Source organism: Bombus vosnesenskii, unplaced genomic scaffold, assembly GCF_011952255.1.
Source record: "Bombus vosnesenskii isolate JDL3184/JDL3185 unplaced genomic scaffold, Bvos_JDL3184-5_v1.1 scf7180000013295, whole genome shotgun sequence".
NCBI classification, from domain to species: Eukaryota; Metazoa; Arthropoda; class Insecta; order Hymenoptera; family Apidae; genus Bombus; species Bombus vosnesenskii.
In genome coordinates, this window is record NW_022882946.1 from 1,008,053 (window position 1) to 1,033,525 (window position 25,473).

The 25,473-nt window shown below is 39.2% G+C and overlaps 2 protein-coding genes across 6 annotated transcripts in view; one reads left to right on the forward strand and one right to left on the reverse strand.

Moving 5' to 3' along the window:
- LOC117233135 (tubulin glycylase 3A-like) overlaps positions 1–14,466 on the reverse strand; it is a 32,848-nt gene extending 18,382 nt beyond the window's left edge. For 2 of the 4 annotated variants that reach the window (XM_033493135.1, XM_033493134.1), the window contains exon 1: positions 13,830–14,466. The gene's annotated coding sequence lies outside the window, so the exon portion shown is untranslated. The remainder of the gene's footprint in view (positions 1–13,829) is intronic. The other 2 variants (XM_033493136.1, XM_033493137.1) reach the window with 1 other exon arrangement.
- LOC117233136 (lysosomal acid glucosylceramidase-like) overlaps positions 1–25,473 on the forward strand; it is a 35,669-nt gene that overhangs the window by 4,665 nt on the left and 5,531 nt on the right. Inside the window, exon 1 of one of the 2 annotated variants that reach the window (XM_033493143.1) lies at positions 22,064–22,079. The exons of the other annotated variant lie outside the window; for it this stretch is intronic. The gene's annotated coding sequence lies outside the window, so the exon portion shown is untranslated. Of the gene's footprint in view, positions 1–22,063; positions 22,080–25,473 lie in introns of those variants that run through there. 2 annotated transcript variants of the gene reach the window in all.

A 25,473-nucleotide genomic window follows, 5' to 3' on the forward strand; every position in this document is an offset into this window, starting at 1 on the left:
TACTGCCGGTATATTGGAGTAAACATTACACAGTTCGCATCGTTCGATGTACAGTTAGCCGGACATTGTGCTCGGTAAGTTTGCTCGCATAGTTGTGTCCAGATACGGCATCTCTGCGCATGCATCTTCCTTCGAGTTTGCTGCTCTAATCTTCTGCGAAACAGCTGCGCGATATTGGAACGGCATGCAAGGTGTATACTGCGCAAGGACAAAATTCACGGAGTAATTAACGAGCAAACAATCTCTGAAAAAGCCACGATCGCGATACAAGAAAAAGATATCGATGAATTTTTGCTGTAGAATTAGTCGAATCTTATTTATCTCTCGACTTCGCTGACAAAGACAGGACCACGGGAAAGAGCATACGAGTGTTCCTGCTGTTACAGCAGAGTAGAAATCCTCAATATCACGCCTCACTTACCGAACGGCAGTAGTTTTCCTATCGTAACTCTATGCATTCAAAGAAGTTTGATGGGAAAGTAATATGCTCTTTCTTTCGGAGTTACTTTTTTTCTTTGTTTCTTCGCTAAGTTACTCGGACGTTGTTACGGATCAAAATAATTATATTTCGTTCCATTCGTTGTTTTTTTTTTTTTTTTTACCTTTCTCTCGACGACATCGACTATATAATATATTACCTTTTTATTTTGTAATCTTTTGCGCATCTTTTGTGCTTAATCTATAATCAGATCAGAATGCATCATCGAGTTTCATTTTCTTCAACGTTTCTCGTTCGTTCTTCGTTATAAAATATTCCGAAGTGTTGGAATTCCTAATAAATTTGAAGGATTTAAATTTTTCTTCGCCAAGCTACCCCTTAATCCTGCAAGTTATTAACTTTCCAACTGACCTGACGTTCGAGGCATTCCTCCTTCTAGAAGAAAGCTACTTCTAGCTCCATAAATAATCGAGACTGTAGTAGAAGCTACGCAGTTGCGAAGTTTACAACTAATACTACCGTTCGGTTCTCACTTTTGCAACAAAGAATAAATTAACTCGCTAGGAGTCTTACTCCCGATCTTATTCGCGTCCATAAATGGCAAATTCCTAAATTTATAAATGGATCTTGAGAAAAAATTGCCATACTTTTCCGAATCGAATTACATTCAGTTTAAAAGCGATATTATCTACGTATTGACGTATACGTACTTTTTTTCAAACGACATAAGTTTAAAATGAAATAAACCAAGTATGGACTAACGTTTAAGCACGAACGAACAGAGTGACAGTTTCTGGAAATACTGCGATCAACTTTGGTTAGAATCGCAATTACCAGCAACGACGTCGACAGACTAATTGTAATAGCACGTTTGCGGAGATCAATGGCAACCTAGAAATCCTATGTCTAGACAGCTTTATATTTAGCACTGCGTCGAAGCAAGTTCGTCCGTTTTAATTGGCGTGTCTTGAGAATAACTTGAAAGTGGAAAAATAGCTATCCATACAGCTAGAACGTTCGCACTGAAACGACATGATCCGAGTACCTATATTCGCCTGAGTACTTTTACGAGTATGCATCGTGCTGGATACGATATCTCTGTAGAATATTGTAAATCGTGCAGAACGTAACAGGATGGTCAAAAGGTGGAAAGGCTGATGAATCCGAAACGAAGTATAAACTTCCAAAGGAAGTAATCTTGAGATCCCATACGGTTCGTGTCAAGGGTGTAATTGGAGCCTGAAGGCAATCACGAGATTATCTCGGACATCGTTCGCTTGTCATGTCTCTCGACACCCCTTACACGCTACTGCCTTCCGGTAGAAACAAAGGTACCCAGAGGAAGCTTCATTAAGCCGTCGCTCTACCAACAAAGCGCCGATAGTTTCGGTTAAATTGTTAAATGAAATGCAGGTCAGCTATAAATACAGCGATCTATCGATGGAAACTTTGACATCGGCCATTTGCGTTTACAGCGCTCGACTTCCTCGGATAAACCCGGACAATATACGCTCAAATGGTTAATCTTTATCGTTCGAACTCTCTGAACTCTAAACTTTAGAATATTTTGTTGGTATTGGTCATCGTAAGACTGACGGAGATCGAATATACGTTAAACATTTATTAGACCGTAGATTGCCATAAAGTTATCATCGATTGCCAGAGCAATGGCATTCGAGCAGAGTGAAGTTAAAAAAGCAGCGGCCGTCATATGTAACGTTTAAAATGAATTTTATAGCGCGTAATCGTTCGGGACGGTTGAATTCTCGCAAGTAAATTTGATTTTCCGCTCGGCGTTACTGACGTGCGGGTAATGGCCAATATGGACCTCGAAAGTGACCCGCTCCCTACAACGTTAACACCCTAATAGCTTTCTCGTAATAATCGGCATAAAGCAACGAATCTGCCTTTCTCTCGTTAGCGCCACTAGTGTCGCGTATCTCTATTTAAAGTACTTCCTCGAACCTCTTATTTCTTTCTTTGAAGATCAAATGGAACGAAATGACTCGTACGTTGGAATTCGTAGCGAAATATTTTCGACGTCGAAAAATAGGTCAGTTACCGATTATAAGCATGTACATGTACACGACTAAAGAGACATCGTATAAAGCCGAATAGCTTTCGGTTCAAGCGATTTTCAAAGTCCTATTCCGCTTTTTCGCTGTCTGTTCTTTCTATGGAAGGAATACGGAAGAAAGCGACAACGAACAACTGGAAATCCATTTAGCTGTAAATTGCTACTCGTTCGCTTCAACCGCGAGCGAGGCAGGACAAGAAAATGCTCCACTGTTTCTACATGCTCGTATATTTAGAACACGCAAAAAGTCGCTGTTGCTTTGAACGAAAATACGGAGGATAATACACGTACCGCGTATATCTGATTTAATTGTAACGATTATTATTTAATCTTTATCCGTGATTTAAACAATGTACATACACGTATACGTACGTGAAATGGAAAATTTATGAGCCGACGAATAACATTTCGGTACAGCGTAGTAAAACACTTCGCAATCGAACTATACACGTTGATCGTCCAGTTTCTTCGGCGAGTGATCGAGTCATACGGTCGCGTGAAACGAAACGAGCAGTTAATCACTTTAAATGGAATGAAATATAAAATTTCGATGAGCTTACGTGCGTGAATACACGAAGGATTTTCCGACAGTATATTGACATTTTACATACATTTTCACTCGATGGAAAAAGCGTCGTATGTATTCGACATAGCATAAGCTACGAAACCCTCTTTTACGACTCGTTTTTATGCGACTACGCGAACAAGACACTTACACGCCACATTTTTCACGCAAATTCTTCCGTTAAACGTTGAAAGATGCCATTCGCGTAAAAGTATTTTTGTGTAAGTAGGTAATATTTTTAATTTCAGTCTCTGCTAGAACCGAATTTTAGATAAACGCATTACGTTTGAAATAAATCTTCGTTTTACGTTGCCCGGATCACCGAGATGTACATTGTACGTACATCTATCGTTTATGGATTACAGAAACTACGAAAAGATCCATAGAGCGTAGGTTAAAAGACGGTTTAGATGGCAAACGATAGCAGACACAGCAAAACCGCATCATTTCCGATTTACCGTAGCATCAAAGACCTTCTGTTGTTTCCGTGACTCGGTCAGAGAAGAAAGCCAGCTGTTCGTGTCATATCGAGGTAATTCGATGTGTATGGTTAAAGAATGTTTCTTTCGTCGTCTGATCATTCGCTCTTTCAAAGCGCTGTCGAGACTGTCATTCAAAAAACGCGCAACACGCGAAGGAAATGTTACAATCTTCAGTTTAGTATACTCTATGACATATTCTTCTTCCTATTTGCCTCTGTTTGCAATGTAAATTCAGCGTATGGCGCATCGAGAGATAAAATAATATAGAAACTAGAGACTCGAAAAACAAAAGTCCTGTCTCGACAATTATTAAATATCTTTGTTTCGTTTTCCGTTTCGTCAGCTGGAATCATACGGAAAAGACGAGCGTAGACTGCGGAACACGGAGGCTATCCAACTGATGTCGTTGCGATTGTCTTTCTTTCGAGTTATTGCGTTCTCCGAGCGACCTATTTCGTTATTCGCGTTTGTCACTTTACCGTAAAGGTGAAGTATGAAAATTGATAAAAAAATCAGCCGTCGGACAGAAGTCGCAACAATCTAAATTGGTCTGGACGAACCGAGGCTTTCCCAATTGCATAGATCCTGCGTCGTTGATGGCGCCAGGCGACACTCGTTTATTTCGTTAGAAAATTGAGACGTATATTATTATAATGAGGGAAATAGGAAGCAGAGAAACGGTATATCGTGGAAAGAGAAACAGAGGCGAAGGGACGGGAAGGGGAGCAAAGGAGGGAAGAAGGAGCGAGACGGAGAATCAAGATAAAGGTGAAAACGACGATGTCCGGAACTTCAACGTCAACAATTTCCGTCTACGTTTCTACTTTTTAATTACAGAGTCGCGTGAGCCTCTGGCATTCGCAGCGGACGACGACAGTCGCGCTTGACGAGGCTGCCTCCGCTTGAATCTCCCATTCACGCCATTTTTTGCGGTCTTCCCATTACCGAGATTGTGTGTCTTTCGCTTATTCTCCCTTCGTTATGTCTTCTACTCTTCGGCCTCGGCAACTTAACGATCTACTCCCATCCTCCCCTCTAAACCACCAACGAGAACCGAAACGCCTGCATCTCTCTTATAACTGTTTTTATACATATACGTGTACGTACGTAAGTCCAGTTCCAAGCTCGCAGTATTTTCGCCGAGTCTTTCTTCGATGCTTGTCCTTTCGTATACGTATACGTAAGAAGACGTCGACAAGTATGGCAATTTTTTCTTTTTTTTTTTTTTTTTTGAAAAATCAATCTCGAACCTCGCGCATTTCTTTCGAAAAATAAATAACGCGGTTTCGGAGGAATTGCCGAATTACGTAGATTTTTCTGATCCAGATTCCGGAACTTTTGCAAGGGGAACGAAATTCTAGAAACAATCATTAAAAATGTACTGAAAAAATCGGTAAGGAAACGTACGATGCATCCGAATGAGATCTTTTTGAGTATGTACATTTGATTCGATTTGGATCAGCGTTCTACAGAAGAGCGATTCTTTACAGGTGTAAAATGCGGCCGCTAGTTTGATGGTAACTCGTCTTTCGTCTGAACGTTATCGGAAAATTAAAATGTCAGTATAAAGGTAATTCTTCCCTCTCGGGAAGAGACCAGGATAAAACTTCGTCTTATTCTTTCTATTCTAGAAAGACGATATATTAAACTTGTCTTAAGATCTCTCTATTTGTTCGAAACTTTATGATTCCAGTTTGCAATTATAGCCAACGTAGGAATATGTTTCCTGTTATCTGTTATCTCAGGGTCTGTCATTTTATGCGGCGTAGCTGTGAGACGCAGTAGTTTCTTTACTTGAAACCTTTCCGCTTGTTCCGCTGTATCTTGTAAATAGATTGTTTATCTATAAATAAGAATAACGTTAGTAGCGATTAAAGAAAGGTTGAAGGTAAAACTATCGATTTATTCTACTATTTTTAGCTCTTTTTCATTCTGATTCTCCATTCTTCTTTCGTCCGACGAATTCACAGATTTTTCTCAGAAAGTAATGGGTATGCAACGTTATCTAAAGAAAGGTCGTTAAAATATCTCCGCGGAATAACTCTTACTAGTACGTATTTCTTGGGTCGGCAATGTCGGCATGCGTTTCCAATTAAGGTTTACACAAAAGTATAGAGACACTCGGAAACCGGCATCCGAGTGTCCTTAGAACCTCGACAGAGGAACCTTTCAATAATGTCTCCGTATGCACAGAAGAGGATAGAAATCCTTTCTAAATGAATTTTTCTATCTATTATTCACGAGTTAGGCGTCATTCGTGTGTCGTTTTCAGAACGACAGTATCTATTATTAAGAATTTCTTTCAAATTCCTTACGCGTGTTGTCAACGTAATAACTAAATATAAGACAAATTCGCACAATTGGTTACAATGAGTTAAGGGGTTCTATCAGAGACTTTGCCAGCGTTACGTTGGAACAAGGCATCAAATGCGACAACAAGCGCACTTGCTGGATGTTGGTAGCTGTGCTTCTACGCGCGCAACAGCATACTCGAAAGGGTGGCTACGGTAAATTTTAGGGGGAATTCGAATACACAATAGGGACACCAGCCCTCGTCCTTAAAGTTACATAATACGAGATCCTTGTAAGTACGCAGTAACGAATAGCTAGGTCCTTTGCTTGCTTCGTTTAAATGGTCCTTTTAAACACCGAAGTTGAATAATTCTATTGCATTCTGTATTGTTGTTATTTTATAATGTGTTGTTATTTTATAATGTGTTCGAGCGATAGAACGTTTAAACCTTCCAGACTGGCATATCTCGTCGAATCGCGTTGGAAGTGGCTTCGTTAAACATCGGCTAAAATTCAAGTAGTTGGCCGAAATTCCGTATTAAAAGCCACGCGCGTACGATGCACGGACATAGTGTTGCACTTTCGAAACATCCTTGGCACGAAATAAACAGAAATGCTTCGTTCCGCGACTCCCTTCGGAGCAGGTTTTTGTGTGTAAGAAAGTTTTTTCATTAGTCTCGAGCAACCTGAGATACACGAATACGTCGAAATACATGGACAGCATCGCAATTTCTCTGTGACTGTATTATTTGATCGTATTAGTTTTCGTTCGTTTCGAAACATCATCGCTTTCGCGCACGTAATAGATAGAAGAAGATAACATAATTATTTTGAAATTCCTTGATAACCGGTTGATTTAATGCGATATGAACGATAACACACTTAGTAGCTGATCGCATATTCGCAAATAATTAGTTCAGGTTTCAATTTTCCTAAATAACAAAGGTATTTGACATCGGCCGCTCTCGCGGCAGGAAATAGACTGCAGTTTTAACTTTCTGATTATCCGTATAATTCGATTTGAGCTGCGAGGGAGTTTGGTGTTCGACCGGTTCTTTAGTTACGTTCACGGAGGTTTCCACATTACGGAATCGCGAACACGTACCGAATGCGGTCGGCCGTAATTCACGATCGAAATTGAAAGAGTTTTTTTCCAGCTGCGAACAAATGAGATCAGGGAAACGAACCGACTGACAATGGATCGCGAGTTCTTACATCTTTCTTGGATAGCTATCGATCATGCACCGTAAAAACTTTTGATTAACTTGACTATTTCGCAACGAGCGTTACATAGTAAACACATACGTTTCGTCTAGGTATTCTCTCGTACGCATACGTATAAACGTACAGCTATAAACGTCGCAACTTTCTAAGAAATTTCCTAACAAGGGTTGAAGCAACTTTTAAGGACGAATAGACGGAGCTCGTTTAAAATATCTGGTTAACTGCACTCGCGATAACAATGCCGCCGGGTGAAACGGATATTCGATACCACTCGTTAAATTTTATTTGTGGAACTAAATTTTCAAAAATATAATTACTTAACGTTGTACGTTAATATTCGTATTAACGAATTTTCAAACTATTCTTTAGTTTAAAAGTAAAAAATGCTCGAGCCTTTCTCTCGTATAAATCGATAATTCAACCATCTAGGTGTGCTGAGCGTTTTTACTAAAATAGAAATGGGGAGAATCGACACTAAAAATTACACAAATTACCTACTTCTCTTACAAATATTGACATTTAGCGTAATAACAGAAGGAGTAATTGGAAATTGTCATTCTCTAATTAAAAACGTAGTAGCTTGAATCCACAGAGGTTTATAGCTAAAACAAGCAAAGTGTCAAGTAGAGGTTGTGTCGGCTTCGCTCGAGGCTGTCATCGACCATGTTTGAATTACATCATAGCTAATTAATATCGATGTTTTCTAAAATATTCTGCTTCTTATACGGAAACCAGCGATCGATATAACCTTTTGAAATGTAAACGCCTGAAAGACGAAACAAGGGCAATTAGAAAAAGGTCGTCGGAACCAGGAAGCTTCGAAGAAATATACTTTTTCTACGGTTTCAAACAGAACGATAAATTGGCTGATACCAGCTTGATAAAACTTGCCATTGATCTCTTTGTAAGGAGAGATCAAACGTTACATATTTGTAGAAATCCTTGCTACGTATACTGTTAGATCGTTGAGATATAATTACGTACAGAAACGTGGACAGTCAATCGAATCGTTCAAAAAATAGTAAAACGGTGCAGTGGTGGCAGTCAAAGTATCTGTCTCTTAAACAATTCTTAATTTTGTATGGATCGGTATTTCAATTGCTACGGTGTTTATACGTATAATACATTACATTATGGACACTTATATCCTAGGAAAGGTAAAGTTAATCGTATAACTTTGTTGTTATTGTTACATATTTGAACAAAATATTATCGTTGTCATCATTGTGAACTTGGAACGTATCAATTACCAATTGATCGTTGAAATTTCATTGAACCACGAATGAGAATGTCTCGAACGATACTGTATAGAGCATAATACGACAATACAAACTATATTATAAACAGACGATCGGTATCACGTTTGTCACCCGTTTATAGTTACCTACGATCGACAAATATACATGTACATGTACAGCAACTCTGTACCAACCCGTCCTATGCACCAAGGATAAGCCTGTGCAAATAGTGACATTAATTGCCTACGCGTCGTCCTATTTGCATGCCATTATTCAGAATAATTGATGACTATTGGTAGCCTATGCGTTGAAACTCATTACCATATTTAACGTACCGATGCGTTGTTTCACACATACTTGTCACTTTCGAAAATTCTTTAATCCGTTCTTTGATGATCATTTGATCGCGTTTGGAAACCTTTCTCTCATCCGATGAGTATTTTTTCTCAGTTGATCCTCCTCTATCGGTCAACGATCGATATCGTCGTATTTGATCAAACTTATATTCAAAAATACACATTTATGAAAATACAAGTAATATAAAAGTAAAGAAAGAACAAATTTTTTCGATGAAATTAAAAAATGAGCATTAATATAATTTAGTTATATCGTTTGTCGAAATAACTGCAAGATCGAGTACATGTATGTAATATCAAAAAAAAGGGGGGGGGGCATACGCTTGATACATCATATATTTAAGTTCGAATTTCCCGGGATAGTACAATGCAGTGCCGCAGACAGAATGTAGCGACGAAATGCACACAATGTAGCGACCAGTGTATAGTTGCAGAAACATCGATTCGCCTTCGGTCCGTTTTTTCACATACACAAGGAAGGTGCGTACGCGATCATAGGCGCGAACGGTGGCGTGACTCGAATGTAGTGGGGGGTCGTCTCCGAGAGAAGACAAAAAAGATCGAAGGGCGGGCAGTACCATATTGAGGAGTCGGAGAGTGCATATCAAGAAGTGAGAGTGTTGCCAGCGTGTCGTGAGAGTGTGGTTCGCGTGAGAGAGAGAGAGAGAGAGAGAGCGTTGGATCTATTGCGACGAGAATTACAAGTTAACTATTGCGTTGTCTAGACCATGATAGATTATTGCGATAAATCAACATCTGAACAATCCATTCATCGTAAATAAATCATCATTATAAAATTATATTTACGATACTAAATGTGCATATGTATATATGTATATATGTACATACATTATCTATATATTTAAAGTTCGACGAGCAGTGGATTACACTAGAGTAGACAATATTGACGTAAGATTTTAAAATACGATATAAAATTTTCTTAACACAGTATTCGGCGATGCTTCTTTTTAATTTTCGTTGATTCCGTTTCAACGAGCGGCATATTGAAATTAAACGAAAAGAAGTCAATGATTAAAATATAGCATCAAAGAACGGTGAACAATGGTGATTCGAATGGCGCAACTAGAGCATTGTATGACCCAATTTTGATGAGATTGCGATCAGGTGACCGTAAAAGCTGTGCAGGGAGAATGTCAAAGAGAATTGCTTGGAATTCGAACGCCTGTTCAACTTGGTATCGTATTTACGATACTGCTGCTTCGCCCAGTAAATGCTTTGTTGTACGACGTCGTTTGCCGTGGGTAGAGGAAATAACTGTAACCCTGTAGCCAAGTTCAAAACTCGCTTCGCCGCGCTGCGGGCAAAACCTTATTCTCTCTCTCTCTTCCTCTCTCTCTCTTTCTCTCTCTTCCTTGCTTTTTTCTTATGCGACCTAAAATTTAAGGCACCTATACCTTTGTTGCTATCGTTGGTATTTTTCATTTTGAAGAAGGTAAAATTTCAATTTTATTTCGTCATTTCGTTCGTGTATGCCGTCGACGTAATTTTAAGGTGCAGTTACACAAAATAAGCTGAGAAAGATTTTTAGAATTTTCGTAGAACTCAGCGTGCGCTTGTAAGCAGAAAGCGAGCATTACACGTATGATATTTAACGAGAGAGATAATACGTAACGAGTAAAAGAGCAGAAAGCCTGAGGTGCCGAAAGACGCTCATATCGTTCATACGGTAAAGGCTGGAGCAAGATGACGAAGGAACTAAAAAATCTCGACCGTTGGAAATTTGGTGCAACAGATTCAAAACTGTCAATCGGAAATCCCATTGGCGAGCAGAGAAGTGCGGCAGGGAAATGTTTTGGTGCTTCGTCGAAGCGTCGAATGACGCGACGATGGGTATTTTCTAGCTGGTTTCTGCATTCCATGCAGTTTGTGTTGTAGAGATCACGTAGAACCGAGTAAATAGAGAAAGAGACTAACGGAAAAGAGAAGAAGGACCGACAATGGTTGCACGATGCACAAACCATCAGGATTCGGACAATTGCCTTCACCATCTCATTTGTCGACCATTGTTTCACGCGTGATAGATTTCGTTCATCGAACTTCCACCAATCGCTTTTTGATTATCCTAATTCGAATAAAACGACCATACGTACATATTTAATCGATCGCGATAAACGATACCGTACTACCTACCGATATATGCATTTAATTTTATCGTATACTATAAAAATGCTTCAAATAGTATTAAAATCTTTTTGATAAAAAATATTTGAAAAACAATGTTTTCATAAAAAATGAACGCAAAATCTCAAGTAGTTCCTTTTTAAAAGCAAAATGAAAACAACGCAAAAATTGATCAAACGCTATAAAATAACGGACGATTGTTCGCGAGACGAGAATAGATAATGAAACCTAAATACCAACAAATTCGGAATAAGTGGTAGATTTACGACGACGATGCGCTCCGAAAATTTTGAATATTTATGTCTAGCCATCTTCGGACTTTCTGGAAGCGAATCGTGTCTCTGCAGACAGTCAGCTCTGATATCAGAAGCCAATATATCACCCCCTTCAAGAATAAAACTCGTCCTCCTCGACTTGCAAGATCAAGGAACTCTTCCATCTAAAAACGAAGGAAATTTATGACGTACGTTACTCCGGTTAAATCTGTAAGTCGACTATACATATATTTGTACACTTGTTACGAATTAAACATCAATCAATTTTCGTTTGCTCTTTACTTTGGGGACAAGAAGAAGAACAAGGGTACTAAATCCGAAGCACTCAGATGCTCGCCTCTTTTTAAACCTTTGTCTAAAATCTGTATAGAACTTCGAATAAAAAGCTTCTCCTATTAATTTCGAACAGTTACGTAAAGCAGAAAGCTTCAGTTTCTAGATGAATTTCAAAGAACCTGCATTAGTATTTCGTGGAAATTGTCGTTACCGTGGAGAAAGGAACCGTGTTTCATCGGAAAGTACCTAAATACATATATGATATATCTTATTACGTCGATATTTCATAAGTTACCAGTTTTTTTTTTAGTGGATCTCGCTAATTTGTTTTAGCAAAACCTACCGATGCATGGGTAAGCGATTCACATGGAAAGTAGCGTATCTCGCACAATCAGATTGATCGTTGCCAAACTTTATATAAGTTTTTGCTTTATTGGAATATCTGTTGAATATTTCAATATAAAATTTGCTCGGAAAGCCCAGTTCTTTCTGAAATAAATGAAAAATGAAATGATTCGATCGATTCCTGTCACTTTTACTCAATATCCCCACTATAAACAATCTCCGTGAAAACATGAAATATTAGAATCGATGTTACCTGAAAATACATTCATTGTGCAATAAGAAGCAATGTAAAACACGGCGAATTCTCCTGCTGCTGTCTCGACGTGAATTCCGCGGAAGCTTCGCAGAGATGCTTTCGCTAATGGCAGCTAAAAACACGTTGAAAAGCTGGCTATACGACACGTTAACGAACATTACGCGCTACTATATTACTACTACTAAGCATACCGTAATATCTAGCTCGGTATAACGCGAAAGCATCGTTGTACGCTAGTTCTAATCGAATAACAAGAATTTCTAACGCTAAATTCACCGATAGCGATAGATAATTTTTGATGGGTGTCTTATTCCCTACATGATTTGGATATTAGCGACTCTACTGTGCGCTCGATGAATACACCTAAGGCCGAACAGAGCACATTTCTGACGGATAAATTTGTATTTGTACGGAAACGTAAGGACAGTTTTGTCGGTGACCAAATGTTGAACCTTCTCGGCTAGCTGCATGAATATTTCACGGGAAGAGACCGCAGTGATGCGTTAGAGGTGACATAGATCTTCGCCGGCCCGACTTTGTCGCTTTTGTCACCAGTCTGGAGATTGTAAAAATCGTCGGATAGTCTATTCAGCTGTATTAGATGTCGCTGAAAGCTGTTTCGTTTCGCCAGCGAAACAAAGGAATCGAAACTATGGACACAAACGCTATTCGCAAGAATTAGCGTAGTAGCTGCGGTCTCGTTTCGAGCAAAAATGTTCGCGATCACCTCCCGCGAACTATTCCTTTGGCAAATCTTTCACGAATAATTTAATACGAATCGCGAATCTTTCTTGCAATTCTCTACATCATTGACGAATTTGATTAGTTTCGAGGAAACAATGATTTATTTTTTCAATCTATTCTTTTTTATCTTTGCCCAACCTAATTGAAACCGAAAATGTCAGGCATAGCGTCAAAATTCACGGGTTCTCGGTTATATTTTTCACCGATAACAAATGGATATGGAGAATAAAGCAAAGATGAATGCTGCGATAAAAAATTACTGCAACGACCAATCGCATGTCGCGAGATACTCGTACGATATACTTACATACGTTGCGGTATCGTTATATCAACTTTCATGTAGATATTACAACTTTGTCTTTTACCTTTATTTTTAATATATTATAACTTAATCTAGATGGACGAAAACAAAATGCGCGAAAAACTATCGTTAATTAACGAATGAGATTGAAAGGTAACTAGAAGAGAACCATGCCAAATAGATAAAAATGCAATAGAAGCCGTTTTATGACCGCAGAAAGTACAAAAGAGCGCAGCAGTGGCTAGATATATGTAATTCCGCAACATTTGTAGTATCATTTTTTAAGATACGTCAGAGATTTTTAGAAAGAAAAGAAGCTATAAAACCAGTGAACAATTTCTATCTTTCGACTAATCGTTCGTAGTCGCGCGATCTGAATTTCACACTTACATACAATTACCATTTCGACAATTACCATATGTATGTTCTTAAATACTAGGCAATCGTCTTGCGCGACGCTTTCGTTAACTTTGAAATTTATGATCGATCTATTACCTACATACATAGATATGCGAAGTAAGTCAGGAGTGGCGTCTTAAAGTCTCAAAGTAATAGCACATCAAACTAAAGTTGAGAACATTAAAAGATTTATTTTCACTTTCTTTACGCAAACGGATTTTAAACATCGTCGTGTATTCGACCTTGTGACACATTTATCGAAGACGGAAACTATGACAACTAAGATTATAGTTATTAGAGGTAACCGGCCAAGATTCTCATAAATATCCGTTACAGAATTTCGAGATGAGATTGTCGGACAATTCATTTTCCTCATAAATTTTTATGAATTGGACTACTTCGAATCCGCGAAACTTACTTTCGTTTCTAGAAGGAGAAGCACGTGCTCGGCGTACAAACGACCTCCGACGAGTCGGTGACGAGATTTTTTTTCCTTCGATAACGCACAGACCACCATGTTCCTTGGTTCACAAAGCAGAATCAACGACAATTGTCCTCGAGCGAGTCAAAGATCTCACCAATCGGAACCAACAGGACCGCTCATTTTTATGTCGTATAACGCGTTAAATAAATGTTCATTCGAGAGAAACGCGCGGTGCAATCATACAAGTCGCGACACTCCATTTGGAATTGTAGTTTCCGAAAAAATAGAAACGTAGGACAAGAACGAAAGACGAATGTGTCGATGTGTGAAACGGCGATAACGTACAGTTCCGCCCACGAATCTTTTTCACTATTCGACATCACCGATTCCTCGTTAGTCCGACTCGATTCTTTTTCCTTTCACACGCTTCTACTACCGCGGTCATTTCAATTTCAAGATCGCGATCCTACTTTTACGTCAACAGGGGAATAGATGACATTGATATAAAATCGATTTTCCAGCGTGTGCAGGCCCTGTCATTATCGTAGTTTGACAAATTGACATATGATAATCGCTAGGTTTGTCCTCATTTTTTCCTTAACGCAATAATTTTTGTTCGACTCTTAGTGTCAAAATACATTTTATTCAAATTTACGTATCGTTTCCTTTTTTAATGTCGCCGTAACGATGTGGCAAAATTACAAAATTTCGCCTACAGAGATTCTATCGAAATCTTAAGATGCTGTTTTGTAAAAACAAAAACGTGTAGTTTTACGTTCGTGAACCGCGTCGCTTTCACTGTTATTGTTGCAATTCGAAAATAAATTGAGATCACACGTGGCTTTATATCAGGATTATTCTATAGAGATATTTCGCATGTGTAAAATTTAAAAAATCACCAACGAGTAACAAAAATCGAATAATACCTTTACGATACAAAAGATTCAAAGAACGTATCGACGTTTCTTCCGTTTATTTTGTCGTTTGCTTCTACGCTATACTAGTTTTACGAACGTCTCCAATACGATAAATGCAACAGCTAAAACGTTTTTAACACTATCGTTGTTGCATTTGTTGGTCGCGTTTCGTTCAAACCGGTAGATGCTTACGTGGTTTGCATAGAGTCTTCCTTCGTCGCGAACGACAACCGTTTACATTTTTACATTCAACGTCAAGACAAAGTACCGTACAAACATAAATAATTATAATAATAATAATAAATAAAAATTGATCAAAGACTGACTTTTTGATTCTACTAAGCGTGTACGCACCTGAACGATTTTAATCGCAATTTCGTCGCAAAGCTTTTCCACGAGCTCGTGTTTCCTTCTACTTAAATGCATAATTTGTCACAGCATTAGTGACAGTTAACTAATTTGCGTACATACCTTGCCTCGCTAATCGCGAGCTTTGTTTTTCTTTACTATTGGAAAACTTCCAATGAAACGCGTATTCGTCTATTCAAAATTTTCGTCGATACAACGAAAATATATACTTTAGAAGAGAATGAGTATAATATAAGAATAGGATAACAAAGAAATTAATCGCGTGGCAGATATGAAGTTGAGGAAACGAGCGAGTCGTTAATGTCGATATTATCGGAAATTAGTAAAAAGGTGTTCCAATTTTCAATGTTCAAATATTCGACAAATGACAAATGGTAGATGACAAATTACAAATGACAAATGGTAAATGACAAATAACAAATGACAAATGAATTCGACAAATATTCAACAATATTAATTAAAATGCAAAGTAACAATTTATTTGGTTATCTTCCATATAAAATGTCCATTTAAATCCGTGATAATCGCGAAATAGATTATTAATCTATCGCGAAAATCGAGTCAACTAATTTTATCTGCTTATATAGGAATTAAGTAGATAGGAAGGTTGTAACGCCAACTGAAAACAGGATTAAATCAAAAGTTAGAAATAAAAGCGTAGCTCGGCAGAGGATCGATCGGTATTCGTTCGTAGTAGGTTGGTGGAAGATCCGCGGGTGAGGAAAATTTTCATCGATTTTCGTCGTTCGCGTAGTTCTTTCGTAAGTAACCGAGAGAGGAAGATGGCACCATCGCGAACAGAATTTGTAATATTTGCATCGTTCGAGGACTGCCGAATAGTTTGGCACACACGGCACGACATCTCGTGCGTACAACCGAAGAAAATAAAGAAACTGTTTGAACGCGATAACCCCAGCGACGATATGTTTCAAGGTGTCGGTGAAGCGGCTATTACGAACGAAACGAGCAAACTTTGAATCCCTCGATGCCGATTGTTACAAGCTTATAAACTGTACGACCGAGGATCGAATCTTTCAACGGAAAAACGTTCTTTCGATCTGTTTGGACTCCGTGCACGACATAGAAACGACGAAACTGCTGCAACCTGGTTAACGTTAACGTTACCTTACCTTTACCTCGGTCCATTTGTTATCCACCTACCTACCGAGGAGAGCTTTGCCCATTCTACGAAAGCACGCTGTGCTATCGCGCCATCCCAACCTTCGTCCCTACGATTCGACGCCACGTCCGTTTCTCTTCACTGGAAACTGCAAATAAACCAGCCACCAATGCCGATAATAAAGACCTGGCACTCTGCTCGTCCTTATCACTCGTTATGCAGGACCTTCTATTTCTCCTCGCCGACAAAATTATTCAACGAGCACGCGATCTTACCGTCGCGCAAAATGCTTCCAATTAAACTTCCGCTCTTATCATATTTTACCCTTTGTTATTTTACAAATTCGAAACGAGTATCTTCTACGCTCGATTTCCTTCGTTGCCTTTCTAATTAACGTCGACGCTAAAAACGCCGAAACGCAACGATACTTGCTTTAAATTAGCGACGCAGATCGATTTTTTGAAATCGATTTCAAATCGTTCGAAGATCGTTAAGGCCGTCAAAGTTCGTTCCGAAACGAACGTTACTTGGTTGATTTTCGGTGGCAGTTTGCGACTAACTTGCAGCAAAGTTAGGTAAAATTTGCGTTTCTTTCGTAGGAGAAGAACCAAAAGGGGGAGAGCGATTTGCTCGACGCGGCATAGCGACGACGATTAATTAGTTCTAGGTGAAAAAAAGCGGAGCACCGGAACGCGTGAAATTCGATCGATTCGAAGAGACGAGTCGCTACACGCATGCCAGTCAGCTCTCGAAAAGAACTCGCATACAGCAAACACGGAGCGATCAATCAAGCGCCATTCAACGACCATAATAAAATAACATGCGACAAGCTGGAGCTTTTTTACCAGCAATCGGACAACGTTACATACGCCGGCGATTTAGTTAACTGAATGGCTATTGAATGACTTTTAACGAACAATAGAGCGAAGAGAAATGCAAATTCCTCGAAAGCAACGAGTCTCTCTTTACCACGTTTGTCGGTTCGCGTATTGTCGCATCGAGGTGGATCATCGGAAGTGGCCACGTTCAGCCGAGTGGTCTCGAAAATACTATTGCGATTAAAGTAATTACGGATAGAGTCGAAATCTCGAGATTCGAATTCCACAATGAGAATCACGTTGAAACTGTGGAGACGATTTATCACGAAATTTTGGAAAGACAAATAGGCTTTTCTCGAATGAAAATAACCGGTAGAATGGAAAAAGCATCGAGGGACAGAGTGTATCGATGCAAGAATGTGCAAAGAATCCATTGAAAGAGAAAGCTGGGGAGGAACGAAGGAAAACGAGCAGAAGCGAAAGGCAACGACTCCGAACGCGTTGTTAAAACACGCGTTCAACGGCAGAGTAATATGTGGGATTGCACGGTAGCGAAAATGCGAATAAAAAGGGACGACAAGGAATGAAAAAAATGTTTGAAGGTACAGTAGAATAGGTGTGGCACGCCCGGTGGTGCTTCTTTATTTTTACCTCGAAACGGCCCGGAAGTGTGCGTATACCATGTACGTACGTATATACCGGAAGTATATTCTTAGGAAGAACGGAGGGAGCATAGAAATGGCAGAAAAACTTGCTCTATTTAACTGCAACTTTCATGGTACTCGGATTCATATGAAAATTAGTTCTCATTACAGTCAGCGACCATGAAAAAATAAACAATAAAACGTTTCATTGGCAAGTACTTGCATACTCGCGGCTACTACCTGCATACGATAAACCATCTCGCGTTTCCAGTCGAGATAGTACTCGCTCGTCCTATCTCAAATCGTAAACTTCCGGCCTTAACTTAAAAACCGCGTCAACCCAGTATACCCGACTAATGAGAGTTTAATTAACATGCTACGTGTATCCGACATGTAACGTGTTTCCTGCTCGTCGCTCGGTCTGTCCTTTCGCACGGATTCTCCTCCTCCCTTCCCATCCTTTTTAACGCATTTTCCAACATCGCCTTTGCCAACAACGTTATTTTCGCTTAACAATTTATTCGCGCAATTTCCGAAAATATGGTAAACATAATCGTCACAAGCGCTCTACTTTGAACAAATAGCTTCGCTTCGATCGAATTAAACTCGATTACTAGAAATCATATCGATAAATTTTCCTGAAGTTGAAAACCGACAGAATTTGCAACTTGGTTGTCGTTGCGTTAAATTCTCATTGAGTTCGCTTCGAGCGAATAGTTACGGACAAAGCGAGTACGAAGAACGAGTATTCAAGGATGCGATAAATCTGCATTTTCTATACAAACTTTTCTCTCAGCTAAATACTTTTTCCGAGTAGTCCTGCTTGCTTTGTTTCTCAAGCAGTCGACCCGTGCGTTCCGGATTAAAGTCGTGTAAAGCATTTTTTCCACTAAATGTACGGCCAGTTTGATTTTGATAAGTTACGCAGAAAGCGGACGAGAGTTTTCACGTTGGTCTTGCGAGACGGTAACAAAGCGATACAACGACCAACTCTATAATCACGGCACATTACTCTTATTATCTGTACTCGCGGCAACAAAGGCAAATTAAGCCGTAAACCTCTCCAGTAAAATATAAGTTTCTTGTAAAATATGTTCATCCCGTACGTTCCTATCCATTAAGCATTATTCGTCCATCGATCGTTTTTAGCCGCCTAAGCAATTTCGTCCAGCTTGGATAATCGTTCTTTCTTTATGTAACGTACACGACGTTATTAGACTAGCGAATTTAACGAAACAAATAACTCCATAAAAAATTCTTATTCCGATAGAGTTCTCTTTGCCTTGAATTAGTGACTCTAAGGACTGGATTATGAAACAACGGATAAATATAAAGTATGAAACGACCTTACTGCAATGCATTAGCTTCCGAGGGACGCTATAAATATAGAATACCTGCAAATATAGCGGACTCAGGTGACACAGGGAAATAAAACTTTACGCTTTAAAGCACGGAAACCGTATTAAAATTCTTAAAATATTGCCTTATCACGTTGAATGCACTTAGCGTTGCATACGAATCCATTTCGATGCAATTTCCTCTTCTTCTATCGAGTTTGCTCGTTCGCCGAACAAATTACCGTTCAATTTTTCCCGATGGAAAATTTATCTACATCAGAATGTGTGCTTTGGAGAGAAGCTTTGATAAAAAAAAAAAAAGCGTCTACGCTTGTATTCGACAAATTTAGATTTGCGAGTGCGATTTGAAGTAACAGCCAGAAATAATTCGGCTCGTTTCCAAGGACGTTTTCATTCGACAGTTCACAGAATGATAGATCATGACGAAATTAGGAAAATTATTCGACAAGGGAATTGGGCCAGAAGTTAAGGTGGAAACAATCAAGAAACTCAAAGGATATTCCACTTTCATCGAAGGCTGGAAGCAAGTTCAAATGGGCGAACGTCGTATTTGCTCCAACAATTTGCTTTCTATACCGTTCGGATTGCGATGTAATCCAGCGGGTCGCCGAGTGTTTGACCACGCGCTCGTCTAACCTCTCGCTATTATCTCAAACCGCTCCGTGACAAACTTAGGTCATTACTGGTGGTTCGTTTTCAGGCTGAGCGCAGCGCTCCCTCCACTTTGATATTCCTTATTCTTATTATCAGAATTACGAGATTTCGGTTCGTTTTCGTTAAGACTTCGCACACCTTGAGCGATAATCTCTTTGACGGAGGAAATGGAACGATCTTTCTGCAAAGGCATCGACTTTTTGCTACGAGTAACGTTAACAGGAGAGTAATTGCTATTCCGATTTAAAGCCACCGAAACCACAGAGAGCGTATAGTCAGAAAAGAGAAATACAAATCGAACGCAAAATGAGCAAAAAATATTCGTATTTCGCTTTATTAGTCTAAAAGTAGCTCTGCCAAAATGCTAAGATTTTACGCGAAGAAAATTTATTTTCTTTTGTCGAATGCGTTACTCAGTCGTTGCTCGTGCCGAGGTATCGTTTAGGTTGTCAAGGTTTTCAAAAAATACGTACAGTGTGTAAGAGATGATCTACCTGCACAAAAATTCGATCGATTTTCAAACTATCCCCGAAAGAACGAAAGCCCATCCAGGGAGGCTGTGCAGCTTAAACGTTAAATCTTCCCTGCTGCATACTGTGCGAATTCGATACTTTAAAACGAATAATATTCCAGATGTTGCTAATCGTACGCCATGCGTACAAAATTAAACCTAAACTGAAGCTAAATGGATGGACGAAAGGCAAGGTATGGTTAACAATGATAGCATTCCATTGGAAGAAGAAAGTCGGTCGAAAGAATTCATTGGATGATATTAGAAGAGCTCGCACGAGTTAGAAAACCGAAGCCGAGGCTGAAATTTAATCAAATTGAAAGTTTTCTGAAAAAGGAACGTTGCTTGTATTTATTTCCTGCGCAGCGTTTCGACAATTGGAGCATAGAATGCAGAACGTAGCAACGATTTCATGCATCGCGCATGGACGTTGAAAATTCGTGAAAATTCGTTGAACGATGCTTCCTATCGAAAAACTGTGCTTCAAACTGTTATCAAGTACTTCTTCTGTGGAGTATAGAGCAAAATGAAACAAAGAAACGCGTATCGTCGGACGAACGAATTGTTCCGAGGAACATCGTTGAACTCGGCTATATCGTTGAACGTGTACGAGACGCATTTTCCGCTTCTGCTAAGTGTCTCCTTTCGATAATAAAAGTAGATTCGATTCGTCGTTTTGACCTACCACTGTACGTTATTATGCAGCGATAGTCGAATCAGCGTCTTTGGTCGCAGATGCTGGCACGGTTGGTTAGAATTCTGAAATAAGAATATCTCGGAATAACGAGTAGTTTTGGGTAACGAGCGCGCGTGTGTAGACCAATAGACGGAACGCGTTCAGACGGAAGAAGCTAGAAAGTAGCTGAACGTACTATCTGCTATTCGTTGGTTGCTCTTTTGTATTCGGTAGTCGGTATTCAGTGGCGGGCCGATGGCTGCCGTGTTTGGCCAGGATTTTGACGTTGATGACGAGGGATGATAGATGCGTCCTGCATCCATTACGAAAAGTTGGACTCGAGGGATCGAGAGGCAGGCTAGCGCATGACTGCTGATACCGCCTCCCGCATCCGCATTACCGAGGATACGTTACGTTGCTCTTTCTCCGACTTCGGGATTATATAACACAGTAGAGATCGCTAAAAGTTCCACGTTATACGTATTTGCCTCGGTCGCGTTTCTCTTAGTAACGTTCAGCAGCAATATGTTCGTTCTTTAAATTTACTGTCTCGTACGATCGCACCGGATCAACGTTACGGTAGTTTCGGATTAGTTTATTTATTTATGTTATTTATTTATTTTATCGACGAACGCTTCTCACTTTGCAAGTAAGTTTTTTTCTCTCTTCTATTAAAGATTATTACGTCAAACGAATAACACGAAAAGTCAATGGGTGACTATATTTCCTATTTTTCACTAAAGTCAAAATCATATTGCCGTTATATCTTTACATACTTGCCAATGAATCAATCGAACCACGTATTTCGATCGTATATTTCGATGAAACTATACCGTATGTTCGCATAAACGAATAACGTATAAATGCATGCAACGCGATATAGCTAACCTGTGTAAGAATAACTCTTTGGCCAAACCGACGCTCTGCGTGGAAAAGGCTGACGGCCGTTATTCTTTTAACACCCTGTAGCCGGTAAGTTAGATCACGTTCCATGTAATTGATGCGATTCATATTCATAGGCCGGAATCAGAAGTAGCGAAGTAGAATAGCCGGCAATGAATCCGAACATCGGAAGTAGCGAAATAGCGTCGTCTTACGTTGAATACGCAAACGAACAGAAAGGAACGATAATTTCAAAACGAAAAGAAAAAGGACTGTGCGTTATTACGTGTCTACAGTAGGTATCTACTCGCTGGTAAATATGAATGGCTTTAATATTCCGTAAGCACAAAGGCGCCACTTTTTAAAGTTCATGCATATCCCGGACGTGACCAGAAATTATTATAAAATCCTACGAAAATCTACCGCAGGGAGCTAGCAGAGTTAGATGCTACGAATAAAAAGCTGCACGCGTGTAAGAACCCTTTCTTTAATCATCTCTCGCGTTCTTTATCGTTACATTTCGAACGTGTTACCATTCGAATTTTCTTCGACGTTCGACTGTTCTCCGATTAGACGTTAAAGAGAGAGACGATAGTCCGACAAATGGCAATACCATATTAAGGAGTCTGCGGAATAATCCAATGACAGTGTACGAATATTTAAAAGAAATTAATCGTTCGTGATAGTATTGGTGCAGTTTCAAAAAGATCGCGTGACAAAAGTACATATTTCAAATGGTTTGATCAAATAGCTCAAAGTTTTTCGGATATCGACTGTTCTCGTCGAACTTGAGAAATTATCACGACAGTTTTATTTCGCTCGAGTCTTCGACTTTTGCTTTTGTTTCTTTATCGCATATTTCCGAGTGAAAAAGAAAAATACCAAACTTTTCGCGAATAAAAGAACTGTCCTTACTTGAGTCCAAGAGAATCGCTAAGGATAAAGTAACGTTATGTATCTGCTGATATTTTTTATCTTAAACTCAAGCACGAAATTACACGGTACACTTTCAACGATATTGACGACCATTTGTTCGTGTAAGCTTTAAATTATTTACAACAATACGTATAAAGGCCAGTTGCAATGTGAAGATACGTACACGTGTACAGAAGTAAATTGTAATTTTTAAGTGTATTTACTACTTTAAAATGATAATTAACTTATGTAAATCGCAGAGAATGTTTCTTAGCACTGTGATTATATTTTATCAGTACCAGTTGCCAATTAGATACAAACAACGACTGACGAAATAGATAGCATAATTAATATCCACTTACAAACATGCATTCTACTACGTACGAGTAAAGAGATATTTTTTATCCGGTTGAACGATCTTAGTTACGACTACGAAATATGGAAGAGACGGACGCTATTCGCGCTAGTATCGTGCAATTATATCGTTATCGTTCGATATGACGAAAATTAATCGAATCGTTTTGCACATTGACTACGATCGAAAGCACGAAAGAACTACGAATTTGTTAAAAACGTTAAAAAACGTTAACGACGATTCGTTAAAAAAAGGTGTCGTTTAATGAAAAACAGCATCGCGACCGGTATGGCGACGCGGAACACGAATCGCTGGCGCTGAAAATCGTCCGCGAGTATTTATACGTATATTCTATAGGAGTGTGACCGATGGCCTTAGCCACCTTAATTCGAACTAACATATTTCACATGTTCGCAGGAGCGAAGCACGTTTAGCGCTTTCGTTTGTCTCTTCCTTTAATTTAATCTCAGCCTAAGAAAGTAAAGTGCCATCTATCCTTACAAACGCTGTCAACATCGAGCCCTTCGCTACTTTCCAGGATTAGTTGGGAACAGTTGCGTTCTTCCTAGCCAAATACGCGTTTCTATGTTTTCAAAACCAAGAGCCATCGTTAAAACGAAGGGACGGAAAGGGAAAGACGCGTTTAAATGCAAACGACAGATCGACAACGTAGAACGTTTCACTGAGACATCGAAACACCATTTGATTAACATTTTCATCGCATCTGGAAAGTTTAGAGTTCTTAGAAAATTCAAAATTACAAATTTTCATTAAAAACTTTCGCTACCGATTTGCATAATTATACCGTTCTACTGCTTCGTACCGTACCACCGACGCAAGATTAAACTTCCTTATATGTTTCGATCTACTTTTCTTGACATTTATCCAGTAAATTTAACTTCGCACGCGTTTATTTACATCGATAGAGTAGCAATTAATTAAAACTTTTATGTCACGATCGATCGTTAAGATCACAAGCGAAGGTATCGCACCTATGAATTTGATCTATACCGTGGAATTTGAACTTTAGATTGCATTTTTGTGCCTTGTATAAGCTATTGGAACTTGTCTTGTGCCTGCACACTGTACAGTGCACACTCGATAGCGATAGTCATCGTGGATAAATGTCGTAGACAGTGAACCTGCGGAACGGATGTGGGTGCAGGATCCCCTTGAGCCTAAATCCTTCGCTCGTCCACACAAGGACTTACTTGCGTACTCTTATCGCCGTCTTTCGTCGATTCGTTAGTCGGGTTATCGTCTATTTCTCCTAATTTACACTTCACGTAATTGACACAAACGAACACTACTTACGATTCGTAAGGTACTAAAAATCTATCAAGCCTGAAAATATTTCGGACACTAATGATACTCCTAATTTATAAACGCGATGTCAAGGCGAAAGCAACGATGTCCCGCACAATGTTTCCAAGGACGTTTATTTTAAAATTCACGTTTCCTTCGCGTTCGTATCTTATCCACTTATCAAGCTATCTTGCGACTCGATTCACTTATCGACGTATGCGCGAAAATTATTTTTTTTCCTGTTACCTGAATTCTCTGTTCTCGAGAGCGATTAATTTCAAAGGGAATTTCGCACCGCTCTGTCTTCGCGACCTTATTTCTCAATGTATGTATCTATCATAGTTATGATATACGGCTAGAGTCACTGATGATTACCAAACGAGGAAGAAACACCGAGTGATAAGCATTCTCATTACTAAACAGTTTGGGAAGGTTAAACCGATAATACAAAATGTTTTTAGAAGATAGTCACGTATCTGCATTGTCAAGGAAATAATCGGGTATCGTTGGCATTGAAATCTAAATATTCAAAGACTTGCAAACGTAATTTATGATCGTACCATTAAAGTTACGATAAATAAAATACAAATACATGTACATATAGAAATCTGGATATACGACATCAATTTTAAATCAAACTGCATTTTTAAAAGTAATGCGGCTGAATAAAAGCTAATTAACGAGAGAATGAAAGACGGACGAAGCGAGACGACTTCGATTCGAAATGTCTCGTTGCGCGCAACTTTATTCCAGAAATTCGTTCGATTCGAGAAATTCGTTCAAATGTAATTTTCGACCGAAATATCAATTTTATTCCGCTATTAAAATTGATCGCGTCGTTGAGCGCGACTCGATCCTATTCCTACGTTTGTACCACGTGTTGTCTTTACGAAGTACCTTTTCGAACGATTCCACGTAATAATATACACAACACGATCATTTATTGTTATGTTCGCAATATTCTATTTAATGGATTCTCTCAGGTTGAATTTTGTTCGACTATTTTAGGTTTAACGTTGGTTGTGATCTATTTTTGCTTCGCTACTAATACGATCTACTGTCAATGATGACACACATCCGCTAATTCGCCACCTCTTGATTCAAGATACACGAT